Source organism: Lepidochelys kempii, chromosome 3, assembly GCF_965140285.1.
Source record: "Lepidochelys kempii isolate rLepKem1 chromosome 3, rLepKem1.hap1, whole genome shotgun sequence".
In the NCBI taxonomy this organism is placed as follows: Eukaryota; Metazoa; Chordata; order Testudines; family Cheloniidae; genus Lepidochelys; species Lepidochelys kempii.
The window spans coordinates 29,379,772-29,394,905 of NC_136382.1; positions in this window are offsets into that span (position 1 = coordinate 29,379,772).

Consider the following 15,134-nt stretch of genomic DNA (forward strand, 5'->3'; position numbering starts at 1 on the left):
GGGAAGAAGACAAGGCCCAAATGAGAACTGGGCAATGGTTGTCCAAAACTGCATTTTGATTGGCTGGCTGGGTATTTCTGATGTCACAGCTGTGTAGCAGCTTTCAGTGATGCATAGTTGGGACATCATCACTTGAGTACTTCAAGCACAATGCACCAATATATTTTAAATAGGTTCAAACTGAGGGTAATAAAGATAAGGCCCATTGAGGGTGGGAGGTAGAGAAAATGATAGTTTAAACTGCTCCCCAAAGTGCCAAACTGCCTCTTGCATCATGACATTCATGGAACTTCTATCACTTTAACTCTTGTATAAGTGAATTTTTGTTTTTTAACTAGGTGTTTATATTGTTTATCCCTATATAATCGCTGAGGCCCAGAATCTTAAAAGTGTTTAAATGCCTAACTCTCATAGGCCCAGATCCTCACAGGACTTAAATGCCTGGGTACATAATTTAGCAAAGGTTTCAGAGGGGTAGCCATGTTAGTCTGTATCAGCAAAAATAACGAGGAGTCTTTGTGGCACATTAGAGACTAACACATTATTTGGGCATAAGCTTTCATAGACTATAGCCCACGAAAGTTTATGCCCAGATAAATGTGTTTAGTCTCTAAGGTGCTACAAGGACTCCTCGTTAATTGAGCAAAGTAATGAGCCAGTTTTCCAACTTCCCTGCTTCAAAGTTGAGCCATCTTTGATCATTTGACAAGCCATACAATTCAGTATATTGGGGTTGCTTTTGTTTTTGAATTGACAACACACCCACATTTCTATATTTATTCCAGTCACAGCATTTGCAGTGGGGTGACAGCTGGAACTAAAATGATGGGCATGATAATTAAGACATTTCATTATAAATACAGCAGCATTTCAAGTCTCTGTGGAGTCTCAAGTAATGAATGCAATATCACAAAAGTCAATGTTTCATTGTTAATGATTCTGTTATTGTCACTGCATGGGGATTATAGACCCAATTTAGGATCAGGACCTAAATTCAGACAATCCTAAAAGTCTGTTCTTAACAGTTAAGTGAACTCTTACAAAGTTAGGGCCAGATTTTTTTACCGTTCTTCTGGCACCCAGGGAGATTTTCAAATCTGCATCCCTAGGCACTTAAATGGCTTTAAAAATCTGTACCTTGGTGCTTTGCAGTTTTTAATGATCAAACTCTTACGTTATGGAATTCATTTCAGCCTTGTTAAGTTTGTAGCTTTCAGAAGTTTGTTTACTGTGCAGACATTGACATTTCATTAGGAGAAATAAGGGACTGAGGGCTATCTGAACAGCCTGTTAATCTCAAGAGGCCAATTATAAGGCCTTTATCTTATGTCACTTAGGTGTTTGTTTGTTATGCTAATTTACATATCAAGATCTCTTGCTTCTGAGCAACGCAATTTCTTTCAGCAAATATTCTGACCTGATTAAATCTCCAGTCAGTTGTCTGTTAAAGTAATTTTTATGATTTTTAATAAAATGAGCAGAGCTCGCAGACTGTAAAATGATTGGAACCCATGTGCACACTTGAGCTGGTCAAACAATGTATTCACCAAGTTTTGCCATTACTTGTTCAATGGATTATTTGAGGGGAAACTGCCCCCCACCCCCACCACATTCAACCTGTTTTAAGTGCAGCTAACTTGCCCAGAAGGTCAAAAATTGACTATACCTTAATGGGGGGAGATCTCTCATTCTAGTTCTTAAGGCACTGTTTGTGCCATGCACATGTTTTAGTTTACTTACCTTTTTATTATTGCAGTTTATTCATATCACAAATGTGGAATCATGAAACTGATTATCAATGTTTATGCTACAGTATTTAATAGCTGGACTTTCACAGCTTCTTGTACTGCCTGTTTTCTAAATTCATTTTACATCTTGGTACCACTGTGTGTTTATCTGTTTGCAGTGTTCTAGGCATGTTGGTCCTAGGATATTAAAAAGACAAGATGAGTGTGGTAATATCTTTTATTGGACCAACTTCTCTCAGTGAAAGAGACAAGCTTTTGAGCTATACAGAGCTTTTCTTCTCCGTAGCTTGAAAGTTTCTTTCACCGACAGAAGTTGGTCCGATTAAAAGAGATTACCTCCCCCATCTTGACTCTTGACTCTCTCCTCTATCTGGGTCTTTATAGGTGCCATAGCTGTAGTGTCTGAGCACCTACATCCCGTATTTGGGCCTTGATCTGCGGTCAAATGTTTTAAGTCTTAAAGACCTATACTGTCTGTTTAGATATTTAGTTAAGCTTAAAGAAACAAACATGCATAGAGAAAAGAAATATACAGTTACTGTATCTAATCTTTGGACAAATAAATACCTGTTCCCAGTGCTGTAAATTCAGTACCTTTCATGCTCTCTAAATTCTGGCTCATGGTCTTTCCACTTAATACCTTGATATACACAGTACTTCTGAAAGCCCTGGGTAAATATTTATATATGGGCTTTAGTATTATAGTGTCAGGAACCTTGCAGAAAAGTTTTTAAAAAGTCAGGTTTATTTTAGGTTAAAATAGGTGTAGTTTTGTTGTTTTTGTTGTTACCCAGTGATCCTTTGATTAAAATGACAGTGGGCAAAATATACATGCTCACTGAGTTCGTCAAAGTAATTATCAAGGGCCGGGCCATAATCAGTAGGCAGGTATACAGACTGCCTCTTGTAAAAGAGTGGTGGCAGAAGGCCTGGTCTGGCATTAGGAAGCCATTGACGGGGGGACTTGTTTCTCAATTCTGCTACACCAGTGAAACTCCATTGATTTCAGTGGTGTTACAGCAATTTTACATGGGCTTAATGGAGGGGAGAGAGGAGCCCCAGAGAATTTCAGCTTGGAGTAGGGAGCAGCCTTTAGTGATCTAGAGCTGTTGAGGGGTAGCAGCTGTGAGGGGGACTCCACTAAGACAAATGGGATCCACTTAAAATAGTACAATATTAGAAAGTTTTGGTATTTTGGTGACCCTTTAAAATAAGTACTTTTGTATTTTGGCATACCGTTGGCTCAGCTCCCTGGCACTCCCAGAACTCCTGTTAAATGAATAGAGGGGTGTGTGTGTGTGTGTGTGGTTTTTTTTCACATGATCCAAGAAAGGAGGGATCGCACATATGACTTTCCCTACAGCCCTTTGAAAAAAGATGTTTGAGTTAATTAAATGCCAAAATAAAAGCATCCGAGAAACTATTGTCATTCAAAATGAATCCACTTTTGTTTGCAAATTCAGGGTGTGTGTGTGTGTATATATGTATATGTATATATATAAATAATATTTTTAAAGAATTCCTTCCTGGCAGAGGTTTGTTTCAGATTCGTTCAAATTTTTATGCTTGCTTTCAATCCCTGAATATTCTTTAGATTATAGTGGAAATGCTGAATCAGCTGTGAGAAAATAGCTTTTGAGTTAATGATATTAATTGATGTACCTGTATACTTTTTTGATAGTTTTGGAATAATTGTATCAAATGGCATTTAATTTGTCATTTGAAGTACAATAATTAGCAACAGTTCATGAAAGAAAGTCCTCAAAACTTCAAATGAAGTATTTACAAGGTATAATTATTTTGAATGTGAGACTGCCAAATGTTTAGAGGAAAAAATAATACTGCAAATGTTACTCATTGGGCCAGATACTTCAATTTGCTATGTAGTGCACAGGGTCAGAGGGCTGCGTTAAAAGGAGCAGCTGCTAGTGGCCATGGTAATTTCTCTTCCCCTTAGCCCAGCAGGGCTGCTCCCATTTGAAGTCAACGGAAGACTCTCAGTGACTTCATTGGGTGCTGGAGTAGGCCCATAGTGCATTTTCAGCTCAGCTGGAAAATGGCTGCAAGGAGTTTGACTGGCTGATGGAAGAAACTGCTTGGTATGGATGGCCCCAAGTGAAAGAAGCCTGAATTCTGCAGCAAAGTGCCAGTGTGGTTCATACTGCTCGGAACAACACTCGTTCTTGTACCATGAAAACATTTTCCTCACCCACCCAAGGAGGGGGAAGGAATGCTAACTGCTGTGGGGGAACCAATGGCAGCACAGCATACTAGCTGGTGAGGCTGCCAAAGCAGTGGGGTCGTTTGTAAGGCACAAACTATACTGCATAACATCTTGTACAAATTCCAATTTTTTATTTTTTTTAAAAGAGACAGTTGAAGGAGAGAGTGGGGGAAAACTTAGAACGGAACTTCACAGTCCAGGAGTTGGAAGCTCTGCTGGCTTGCAATAAATTGGCAGTAGCCTGTATACATTCCTTAATTTGGAACTGGTTGGCTAGACACAAATAGGACACTCAGCCCCAAGCACCTTAGGAGATTCTCATGCTGGAGTCTGCCTCTCGCAAACCTGTGAAGCAAGGTGCTTGTATTTTCAACTGTATATGTTCTGAATGTAGTGGTGTTGTAGCCGTGTCAGGCCCAGGATATTAGAGATACAAGGTAGGTGAGCTAATCTTTTATTGGACCTACTTCTGTTGGTGAGAGAGACAAGATTTTGAGCTTACACAGAGTTCTTCAGGTCTCAGTCTGGAAAACTTACTCAGAATGCCATAGCTAAATACAAGATGGGACAGATTGTTTAGCATAAGTAGTTAACACATTTCAAGGGACCATTCCAGGTGAAGTGACCCATTAACGCCCTCTCCAGTCATAAGGAGGAAAGGAAATGGGAGGAGGTGAAGCAGCTGGGGGGAGTTGTAAATGGGTTGTAGCTTGTTGTAATAAGCCATAAATCCAGTGTCTCTATTCGGCATGATTTTTGGTGTCTAGCAGAGCTATGAATTTAAGCTCCTAGGCTTGTCTTTTGAAAGTCTTGTTGTGCAGGTTTCCTTTGAGGCTGAGGACTGATAGATCAGCTATAGTGTTTGCTGTGTGAAAAATGTTCACCCGCCTGTGATGTGGGGGTTTTCTTTTTCCTGTATGTTTGTGAACATAGTGATTATGTGACTGAAACCAGACAGTTGCTATTGGGGCATTTTGTGCACTGGATGAGGTATACCACATGTTGTGATAGGCATGTGTAGGACCCACGGATCCTGAAAGGTGTGTTGGGGGGGAGGGAGGGCTGATCACTGTAGCAATGGATATGTCTGAAGTCAGTGGGAGTGGTACTAAGCCAAAAGTGAATCTGTACTTCCGACAGGATGACAGACAGACATAAACGCAGTGATGTGACCAAGTAGTTTTCCACCAAATATTGTTATAGAAACAAATTTATTAATGACCTGAATCTGAACTAATTTTATCTATGCTGTGTTCAGTATATCTTGTGTGTATATAGCGCACAGAATTGAATTAACAACATTATTTAACCTTCACGGATGTTGCTTAGCCATCATTTGGGGATTTTTTTTTTTTCAACCATACCAAACTTCCAGTATTAATTTTGGAAGGGATTGAGAAGAGTAAGCTTTGGGGTGCAGCATGGGGGACTGTAACAAGAAATTTAGGGGGGGCTTGTTTTGAAAGCCTAATAACTGAACCTTCATAAAAACTTACATAAAGGCCAGCATTGGTCTGGGAATGCAAAGTGCAGCTCACATATAGCTAGGGGCCAAAGCAACCAGGGAGGCTCAGATTTACATCACTGGGTTGAGCCAACAGCACAGCTGCATCAAATTACTTTCTTAGAAACAGGAAGGAATGGAAGCTTGATTACAAGTACTAGAGTCTACTAAAATGAAACATCTTTACATAGGGCTGGAGACGTGGTCCACAACTAACAGTGTAAGAATAGGCAGCTAGAACATGGAACTAATCCAGAGAAATTAGTTTCATTGTGGTATATAATTTCATGTATCTGTATTGTCAATCAGCAGTACAGTATCCAGCCAGGTACTGTTTGTACATAATATGAAATTGTGCATTTGTTAGTAATAATAAAGACAACACTTTACAGACTAGGAAAATATTTAACCGAAGGTCTAAATTAAACCTCTTTGTTTTATGAAATAATTTTGGTGTAACTGTATACAATGCATCTGTATGTTGGCCTTGATCCTGTAATCTGTTCTGCAGAGACCAAACTTTGCACGTGTACAGAGCCCAAATGATTTCAGTTAGACTTGAGCAAGTATAAGGGTTAGACTGTGGATCAGATGCAGGTTCAGGGTTTAGTGTTTTCATTTCTAATACAGTAAGCCTGTACCAGAACTTTTTCTTACTAGGTACATCCTGTCTCAAGAATGCATCTCAAAATGCTTTCCAACATACTGAGCCAAACTCTGCTCTATTATGCCACTGTAAATCCAAGCTATACACAGAATAACACCAGTGTAACTGAGCAGTTTGGCCAGCTGAATCCTGCTTCCTTATATTACCTACATTAGCAACTGATTATTTTGTTGCAGTCCTTTTTGCGGGGTTGCATAGCGTTTCATTACATGTGTGTATTATCTAAAACTTGAATTAAAACAGCAGACTAAAAATATTCTATCATAAATATAACAACGATCTGTCTCAAACTCTGTAAATAGTATTTTTTTGCTGCTGTTCTGTTAATGAATTCCAGATATTTATTGATGATTTAAAGTCTCTCCCTCCTCCATTTTCAGACTGCAGCAATGCAATGCCATAGAATCATATCACATGATAGGAGCCTTCACCTAAAGGATAGTTTTTGTGACTCAGATTACCTCTTGCATCTTACCACTCTCTAACCATACTGACAGGTTTCAGAGGGGGTAGCCCTGTTGGTCTGTATCCTCAAAAACAATGTGCCAGCCTTATGGCACCTTAGAGACTAACACATTTATTTGGACATAAGCTTTTGTGGGCTAAAACCCACTTCATCAGATGCATGGAGTGAAAATACACACCCACCCACCCCCCCCACACACACACACACCAGCCCATGAAAAGATGGGAGTTAGCACTACAAAAAGTAATTTCCTTCTGTTGATATTCACCCCTTCTTGTCAGCTGTTCAGAATGGGCTACATCCACCCTGTTTGAACTGGCCTTGTTAGTACTGACCCCCCACTTGGTAAGGTAACTCCCATCTTTTCATGTGCTGTAAAATATATATACACACACACACACACACACACACACACACACACACACCTGCCTACTGTATTTTTCACTCCATGCGTCTGATGAAGTGGGTTTTAGCCCATGAAAGCTTATGCCCAAATAAATGTTAGTCTCTAACCATACTGTTTTTCCCCCCTGCATTCATACTTCCCCATTTTTGTTTTGTTTTGTGATGATAGGAATTTTAGAAATGTAGAGTGGGAAGGGACATTCTGAGATCTAGTCCATCTTCCGCCCCTCCCCCGTCACGCCATGATGAGGCAATACTCAGTATATCTAGACCATCTCTGACAGGTGTTTGTCCAACCTGTTCTTAACTTCCAATGATGCGAGTTCTGCAGCCTTCCTTGGAAGTCTGTTACAGAGCTTAACTATCCTTATAGTTAAAACACTTTTCCTAATACCTAACCTAAATTTCTCATACTTCAGATTACAGCCACTATTTATTGCCCTATCTTCAACGGATATGGAGAAAAATTGATCACAATCTTCTTAAGCACTCTGAGGGGAAAGCAGTGGACGTGTTGTTCCTTGACTTCAGTAAAGCTTTTGACATGGTCTCCCACAGTATTCTTGCCAGCAAGTTAAAGAAGTATGGGCTGGATGAATGGACTAAAGGTGGCTAGAAAGCTGGCTAGATTGTTGGGCTCAACAGGTAGTGATCAATGGCTCCATGTCTAGCTGGCAGCCAGTATCAAGCGAAGTGCCCCAAGGGTCGGTCATGAGGCCGGTTTTGTTCAAGATCTTCATTAATGATCTGGAGGATGGCGTGGATTGCACCCTCAGCAAGTTTGCAGATGACACTAAACTGGGAGGAGTGGTAGATATGCTGGAGGGTAGGGATAGGTTACAGAGGGACCTCGACAAATTGGAGGATTGGGCCAAAAGAAATCTGATGAAGATCAACAAGGACAAATGCAGAGTCCTTCACTTAGGACGGAAGCATCCCATGTATTGCTACAGACTAGGGATCAAATGGCTCGGCAGCAGTTCTGCAGAAAAGGATCTAGGGGTTACAGCGGACGAAAAGCTGGATATGAGTCAACAGTGTGCCCTTGTTGCCAAGAAAGCTAGCATTTTGGGCTGTATAAGTAGGGGCATTGCCAGCAGATCGAGGGACGTGATCGTACTGCTCTTTTCAACGTTGGTGAGGCCTCATCTGGAGTACTGTGTCTAGTTTTGGGCCCCACACTAAAAGAAGGATGTGGAAAAACTGGAAAGTGTCCAGCAGAGTGCAACAAAAACAATTAGGGGACTGGAACACAGGACTTATGAGGAAAGGCTGAGGGAACTGGGATTGTTTAGTCTGCAGAAGAGAAGAATGAGGGGGGATTTGATGATTGCTTTCAACTACCTGAAAGGGGGTTCCGAAGAGGATGGATCTAGACTGTTCTCAGTGGTAGCAGATGACAGAACAAGGAGTAATGGTCTCAAGTTGTAGGGGGGAGATTTAGGTTGAATATTAAGAAAAACTTTTTCACTAGGAGGGTGGTGAAGCACTGGAATGGGTTACCTAGGGAGGTGGTGGAATCTCCTTCCTTAGATATTTTTAAGGTCAGGCTTGACAAAGCCCTGGCTGGGATGATTTAGTTGGGGATTGGCCCTGCTTTGAGCAGGGGGTTGCACTAGATGCCCTCCTGAGGTCCCTCCAACCCTGATATTCTATGATTCTTAACATATTTTGAAGGTCCCCCTCAGCTGCCTTTTCTCAAGTCTAAACTTACCTAGTTTTTAATACTCTTTTCTCAGAGGTCAGGTTTTCTAAACCTCATATCATTCTTGTTGCTCTCCTCTAGACTTTTTCCAATTTGTCCACATCTTTAAGTGTGATACCCCAAACTGGACATGTTACTCCAGCTGAGGCCTCACCACTGTCCAGTATAGTGGGACAGTTGCCTCCTGGGTGTCTCATACCACACTCCTGTTAATAAATCCCAGGATGACGTTAGCCTTTTTTCAACTGCATTACATTGTTAGTGCCTATTCAATTTGTGATGCACTATATTACCCAGATCCTCTTCTGCAGTATTACTGCCTAGCCACTTATTCTCCATTTTGTATTTTTGCACTTGATTTTTCCCACTTAAGTGTTGTACTTTACCCTTGTCTTTCTTGAATGTCATCTTGTTGATTCCAGATCAATTCTCTAATTTATCAAGGCCATTTTGAATTCTAATCCTGTCCTCCAAAGTGCTTGCAACACCTCCCAGGTCGGTGTCATCTGCAATTTTATAAGCATACTCTCCACTCCATTATCCAAGCTGTTAATGAAAATACAGAATATACTGGACCCAAGATAGACCCTGTAGAACCCCACTCAGTACATCTTTCCAATCTGACAGAGGAAAAACTGACTACTCTTTAAGTATAGTTTTTGAACCAGGTGGGTGCCTACTCTATAGTAATTTCATCTTGTTCTCATAATGAAACTAGGAAATTGTGGTCATCATATATGGAACCATGTCAAAAGCCTTACTAAAAATCCATATGTATCAAGTCCTGCTGTTTCCCCCCCCCCCCCATCCACTAGCCCAGTAACCCTGTCAAATAAGGAAAGTAGGTTGGTTTGGAATGATTTGTTCTTGACAAATCATGCTGGCTAGTCCTGATAACCCTATTATCCTCTAAGTGCTTACAAATTCATACTTCAGTAATTTGTTCCGATCTCTTTTCAGGTATCAGAGAGAGGCTGACTGCTAGATAACTTCCTAGGTTCTCTTGGTTTAAAGACAGGTGCTGTGTTTGCCCTTCTCCAGTCTTCTGGGATCCCTCCTGTCCTCCAGGAGTTCTTGAAGATTGCTTCATCTAGTTCTTTAAGTACCCTTCAGTAAATTTTTCTCAGGCCCTACTGAAATGAATACATTTAATTTATCTAAATGTTTTAACCTGTTTTCCCTGTTCTGGCTTGTTTCTGTGCACTCTACTGTGTTTTGTTTTATTTGTTTTTAAGAAAAAATAAATCTAATGTGCATTCATCAGAAAACACAGATAAATGTATAATGTGTCAAAAATACCTAAAACCTAACTTTTGAATTAATAAAGTTTATCAGAAGCATCGCTATTGTTGACATACGAAGCTTGGCATTTATTTTAATTCACTTTAAGCTCTGCCTAAAGGAATGAGAGAATGGATGTCTTTGATGCATATACTGAAGGCTTCTGGTAGAAGGAAATATTAGTGCATCCATTAACTTGTTAACTAGTAGTAGCATTAGTGCTTAGGGGAAGTACCAGCTGTGTTGTCTTGGCACATTACTGCCTCTGAGAGGGTAAAGTAGCAAACATCAAATGGTTGTATGTTGCGGGGGGGAGGATTTCCACAAACCCTAGTGAGTCCCTTGTTCTAAGTCTGGCATTGCATGAGGGATAAGAACTTGGCTGTAAATATATAATGTAAAGGGGTTAGACTGTGAATGGTATATTGCTATTCCAAAATTACTAATGGGGAAACCTCAAAAGAATTGGCACTTCAGTACGCTTAAGCCCTGCCCCAGTAAGAAGTTGGGATGCTCTATTAATGCTGTTTTTTATCAGTCTGTATAGCGAATGTTTTTATATGGGATATTAAAACTGTATATGGTTAATCTTCTACTTTTTTGCTCCAAAGATTTTAATAATCTAAGACAGTGATTTTTCAACCTGTGGTCTGCGGACTGCCAGAGATCTGCATACAATGTCTACAATTTCCAAAGGGTTCCACACTACCATTTGAAATCTTTTAGGGCTCTATAAAGGAAAAAAGGTTTAAAAACCACGGATCTAACACAAGACTGAATGTTATTTTTGCTTCTTTACCACCTAGCATGTGAGGGCTCCAAGCCTGACTGGGGCCTAAGAACATTATCTTAATACAAATATAACCCTTCCTAATTATTATTGCTGTTTATCTAAACTGCTTGGAGCTTCAAAATAAAGGACCTTCAGCTTAGCCTCTATCTTGCCTTGGGTCTGTTCTATCAGCTGTTTCTCATGCTGCTGCTCATAAGTTGGAATCAACATTCTTTGCGAGGCAGAAAATACATAATGGTTTAGCGTTTCCCCTAGCTCATACCTGAAAAGCTCTGAGTCTTTCTATTATGACAAAATGTCAGATTCTTGTACTTGCCTTGTTCCCAATGGCAATACTAGGCTCTGAGGAATAAGAAAGAGGGGCACACAGACAAAAGTCATTTACTCTTAGCAGTGATTTTTTTCTAATGAGTTTTCAGTAGTGACATTAACACAGTCATCTTTTGAAGATTTTTCTGGGGGGCTCCAGTGTCACTACATAGAGCATCAACTAGGTGACAAGCTTTCACAGCAGCAACCTTAGCAGGAGTGGGACTGCTAACTGATTTTGGCAGAGTGATAGAATGAGTCGTGAGCAAGGGGACTAGCATGACAGCTTTCTTCTAGGTGTTGGAAAATAGATTTTTGTAAAAAAATTACTGTAATTGTTCATTTTGATGCTATTGGAACAATATTACAAAGTGAGAGACAAAATTGAGGGCATGTCTGCTAGTGACACATGTACCCACTGTAAAAACAAAACAAAAAAAACTTACCCCAGGATCTTAATATTTTTGCCAAATCTTAATTAAGCTTCACAAGCTCCATTGTTAAGTATTACAATGGGTAAGATGAAACATAAAAAAGTCAAGGAACTTCCACAAGGTTGTGTAAAGTCGTTAGCAGAGTCAAGCATAGAACCTAGGGGCGTTCTCATCTGTGTAAATCAGTTGTGACTCCATTCAAGCCAGTGGCGTTTCTCTAGTGTAAAACAGGTGTGAGAGGAGAATCTGGCTCTGAATCCTGTCTTTGACCAGTAGGCAATTTTTGATCCCAATACTAATAGGCTTGTATATTATACTACTTTTTCCCTTGCATTGTCAAGATTGTAAATTAGGCTTTTCCTCTCACACTGGTCCATACACATTGAAGCAGAGCTAGGACAGCTAATGCAGAAGAAAGAAGCTCCAGCTGTTCCATACTGGGCCAATTTGGTTCAGTTGTGTTTGAATTTATATATGGGAACTACATTAAGAAAACAAATATTAAGAGAACAATTAAAGTCTGTAAAAGACGATTCCTCACTCTCTCAGATCTTGGGAGACAGGCCAGTCCTTGCCTACAGATAGCCCCCCAACCTGAAGCAGATATTCACCAGCAACCCCACAACGAAAACACTAACCCAGGAACCTATCCTTGCAACAAAGCCCGTTGCCAACTCTGCCCACATACCTATTCAGGGAACACCATCACAGGGCCTAATCACATCAGCCACACTACCAGAGGCTCATTCACCTGCACATCTACCAATGTGATGTGCCAGTAATGCCCCTCTGCCATGTACATTGGCCAAACGGGACAGTCTCTACGTAAAAGAATAAATGGACACAAATCGGACGTCAAGAATTATAGCATTCAAAAACCGGTCGGAGAACACGTCAATCTCCCTGGTCACAGACCTAAAAGGGGCAATACTACAACAAAAAAACTTCAAAAACAGACTCCACAGAGAAACTGCTGAATTGGAATTCATTTGCAAACTGGACACCATTACATTAGGCTTGAATAAAGACTGGGAGTGGATGGGTCATTACACAAAGTAAAACTGGTTTCAGAATAGCAGCCATTTAGTCTGTATCCACAAAAAGAAAAGGAGCACTTGTGTCACCTTAGAGACTAACAAATTTATTTGAGCATTAGCTCACGAAAGCTTATGCTCAAATAAATTTGTTAGTCTCTAAGGTGCCACAAGTACTCCTCGTTCTTTCTGTAAATCTGGTAGCTTTCTGTCCTTTTGTATTCAGTTTTCATAAGTATCTAAACACATGATGCATATCAAACCATAAATTAGAGTGATTAAAATTGCACCACCACAAACACAACTGTAAATCGGAATGATACATGATTAGCTCTACCCTAAGCCAGCAGACATGTACAAATAATTGGCCTTTAAAGTTCATTAGTCAGTTTTATTACAAATAGTGCATTTGCATGATGGTAGTAAATTTATGCACCAGCGAGCCTAAGCGATGACAGCATTCCACTGAATAGGCAAAGCAATTACAAAAAACACATCAGCTATTTAGAATGCCAATGTAAAACACTTGTTTTAATCATTGGTCAGTGTCTTTAGTCCTGAGAGTGAAAGCTGCTATCCTTTTCAGATACAATGGGAGGTACATACAGATAAAGCATCCACATTTACTGTTAAAACTGAAGTGATTGTTTTGGCAATTGAAATACCACCTGTGTTTGATATGTCTGCATTAATTCACTTTAAGGACAGGTGAATTAACTTTTCCAAACCCACCTAGTTCTCTCTTGGGATTGAAAGCTTTGATTTGAATTTGAGCACCATTAGGTTTGAGATCTACTTAGCACTCGGATCATTGGTTGTGAAGTCCACAGTGCCCAGTTGTAACTCCTCTAGTTCTGTATGTGACACCTCTGGGAGGGGGTAGACAGATGCTTGTGGGGAGAGTCTGAGGTTATGATAACTGTATTCAGCTGTAAATCTCCTTCTCATCAAGGCTGGACAGTAATATTTTTGCTGGTCCCCCAGTGTCTGTTAGAGATAAAGGACCTAGCTAACATGTACTCAACCTGGAGAAGATACCAGTTAAGCTCTTAGAAACTGATAGAGGCTATGCGGAAAGTGGCCCACTATTTGTTAGTATTTTTTCATTGTATTCACACCTGCTCTTGCACTCCCAGAATATCTTTTAACTTTTAAATGGGCTAAAATGAAAGCCACATCAGTTATCCACATCTTTCACTAGAGGATAGGGTATGTTGCAACAGACCTCAACACTGAGCTTTCCATGATTGTGATGTAAGGCTAACATCCTGCGCAACCATGTGCCTGGAATGATATGAGACTGCCTGCTGAATCCTTCTCCCCAAGAACTTCCTCGTCTCAGTTCTAATAAAAGACCAACAATACCATATTGCCTCTGTCACTCCTATTAAACTCTACTCCACCCCACACATTCAATATTATGCATGTGTTTGTACTTGTCAAAGGTGATTTCCCTAGTCTGGCACTTTGAGTGCAGAAGGTGGGGGCCTGCAAGGACTCTAAAAATTAATACTCTTCACTCCAGGCTTGTATTAAACTCCCAAGGTTACAGCTTTTCTCTGACCTTAGATGCATAGATGCTGCCACAGCCCAAGGGAAAAACCCCTTCTGAGAACCCAGGAAGACGCACTTGGGAATTCCTTCCTGTGGGGTACCCTCAAGCCCTTTCACCCCCCCCCCCCCCCAGGGAAAAGCTGAGAGAGACAAGCAAAAGAAATCAGCTGTTGCTACCGGTTAATTAAACATGTGCACAAACCACTTGGACATACAAATCCAATCCTGTTCTTTTTGTTTTTAATAAAATTTACGTTTTTAAGAAAGAAAATACATTTGAAAACTCAGGTTATCGCTAGATTTTAAAAAACCCACGTACAAGAATTAAGCATCAAGAATAACTTCCTTGTGGTCCATCTTAAAGGTTGCAAGCAAAACAAAAGCATTTGGGGTTAGCACAGAGGAGTCCACAAGCCATAAAGAAATAAAAAGAGATCAACCTAATTGCATCTTCCTAGACATTTCCTGGCCTACTTACATATCTGGGATTTTAAACAAGTAGTTTCTAGGCATGATACCGATTTTTTTTTTCCATACCTGGCCCAAAGCTTCTTACAGTATCGCTTCTCAACGAGAACAGACAGACAAAAAGGGAGTCATGTTTCAATTTTAAAAAGTTCTAGCCTTCCCATTGGTTCTTTTGGCCAGGTGCCCACTCACTTCCTTTTTACCTATGCATAGCAGTGACTTTTAACTCTTAAGGTAAAGCAAGTAGAGACCATTATTAAAAGGGATTTTATAGCACTGGCTGACTGGGTCCACAAAAGAGAGCCTCCCTTCCACCCACCCACCCCCTGACTTCATTTCTCACAGTACTGAAAGTGCATAGCTACCCTAACAGAATCCTAGGGGGCAGAGAAACTGGAGGAGTTTGACAGCTGTGGCTTTTGTCACAGAGACAAGTAGAAGCCCATTTAAGAGAGACCATTCCTGCTCTAAAGGGTATGTTTACATTGTATTGGGAGTGAGCATCCCAGCTCATGTTCACTCTTGTGCTAGTGGGACTTATG